This window comes from Lipotes vexillifer, unplaced genomic scaffold, assembly GCF_000442215.2.
Source record: "Lipotes vexillifer unplaced genomic scaffold, Lipotes_vexillifer_v1.1 scaffold438, whole genome shotgun sequence".
In the NCBI taxonomy this organism is placed as follows: Eukaryota; Metazoa; Chordata; class Mammalia; order Artiodactyla; family Lipotidae; genus Lipotes; species Lipotes vexillifer.
Window position 1 is genome coordinate 1,593,408 of NW_006784126.1, and position 2,088 is coordinate 1,595,495.

The 2,088-nt window shown below is 35.7% G+C and overlaps 1 protein-coding gene across 3 annotated transcripts in view; it reads left to right on the top strand.

The window, feature by feature from the left end:
• The window catches only part of EPB41L2 (erythrocyte membrane protein band 4.1 like 2), a 98,875-nt gene that overhangs the window by 32,568 nt on the left and 64,219 nt on the right, over positions 1 to 2,088 (top strand). The window lies entirely within an intron of this gene.

Sequence of the window (2,088 nt, forward strand, 5' to 3'; positions counted from 1 at the left end):
TAGTTTTTGCCTTATGTATTGAGGTGCTCCTATGTTGGGTGCATAAATATTTACAATTGTTATATCTTCTTCTTGGATCGATCCCTTAATCATTATGTAGTGTCCTTCTTTGTCTCTTCTGATAGTCCTTATTTTAAAGTCTATTTTGTCTGATATGAGAATTGCTACTCCAGCTTTCTTTTGGTTTCCATTTGCATGGAATATCTTTTTCCATCCCCTTACTTTCAGTCTGTATGTGTCTCTAGGTCTGAAGTGGGTCTCTTGTAGACAGCATATATATGGGTCTTGTTTTTGTATCCATTCAGCCAATCTGTGTCTTTTGGTGGGAGCATTTAGTCCATTTACATTTAAGGTAATTATCGATATGTATGTTCCTATTCCCATTTTCTAAATTGTTTTGGGTTCGTTATTATAGGACTTTTCCTTCTCTTGTGTTTTTGTCTAGAGCAGTTCCTTTAGCATTTGTTGTAAAGCTGGTTTGGTGGTGCTGAACTCTCTCAGCTTTTGCTTGTCTGTAAAGGTTTTAATTTCTCCATCAAATCTGAATGAGATCCTTGCTGGGTAGAGTAATCTTGGTTGCAGGTTTTTCTCCTTCTACTCCAGGCTTTTATGAAGAAGAGATAATGGATTTTACTGCACATTTAAGAAAGTAATAACCATGATATGAGTCATCTTCTCCTCATAAAGTTAATTTAAAATACCTCCAAACTCATTCTTAATTATTTAGATTAATCATTGCATGCAGACCAGATAGTGAAATTCAGAACATTTCATTTTAAAAGTTCAACACAAAATTTCATGTAAGTGAAGTTAGTCATTTTTCATGTTATAAAGCTGTCCAGCTTATAATAATAAGAGCCAGTATTGGTTAAACCCTTACTATGTGCCACACACTGTTCTAAGCTCTCATTATGTATTATAACTCATTGAGTACTTACCACATCCTGTGTGGTATATTCTGTTATACCCATTTCACAGATGTACAAATTAAGGCAAATAGAAGTTGTGTCTTGTCCCTGGTCACATAGATTATAAATAATGGAAAGGTATTTAAAACTTTGGTATTTGGAATCCGGAGCCCAGTACTCTTATTTACTATAGTATTATTTGCATGTACTTAAATATGTGGACACATAAACACATATCTGTTTTACATGTACTTAGTCATTTTTTGAATCTGTAGTGATGTGGATAGCACATTTCTTGAAATGCTGAAATAATGTAATCTGTGTGGCATTCTCCCTTTTCCCTCTACTATTTAATGTAATTCTACTTTTTAATAAAAAAAAGTTACTATAAAATGTTTGATCATAAAAGTTGCAGATTCTCCTTCGCAGGTCCTTCAGGCATGGATTTCTTACCTGTGGTTTAACAAGAGGAGGAAGAAAAGATTAGAGGAGAGAAGCACACTCTTGAATTGAGTTTCTGTGAATACTTTATCTTTTGAAACCCCTTATCAGAGTTGTCCTGATTTGAAATTGAAATGTCTTTTATATCTTGTTCCAGTTTTAAAGATGTTTATGTGGGAAACATTCATTTTCACGCCCTGGGTGAACTAACTAGTAGACATTTTGATAGTGTGAGGGCATTCATCTTGAAGATGAACAAGTCTGCTCTCTTGTTCCTTTCTCACTCTCAGTCCAGGGGTTGCTTATATCCACGCAGGGCAGGGAGGCGTGTGTCTAACCTGACTTTGCAGTTGGGGGTTCCCAGGACCGTGCATCTTAGTTGGAGTCACCACTTTATTTATGTTTTGCCATTGATTAAATAATGAGCTTTTCTTCTGTGGCTGTCACAGGCTTTTGTATCTCTGCTGATAGCAGCTTCTTCAATTAAAAAAAAATAAAACACAACAAAGCAAGGCAAAAATAGGCTAAATCCTTAGAGACAGCTGATTTATTGTCTCAGTTCCTTTCCCTTATATTTTTAAGATTTGTTCTAAAGAGTGAATCATTCTTGAGAAAGAGTGTAGCTTGTATTGAAAAACATAATTTCTATCTACAAATATCTTGGAACAAAAATCAAACCTAGGGGCTTCCCTGGTGATGCAGTGGTTGAGAGTCCGCCTGCCGATGCAGGGGACACGGG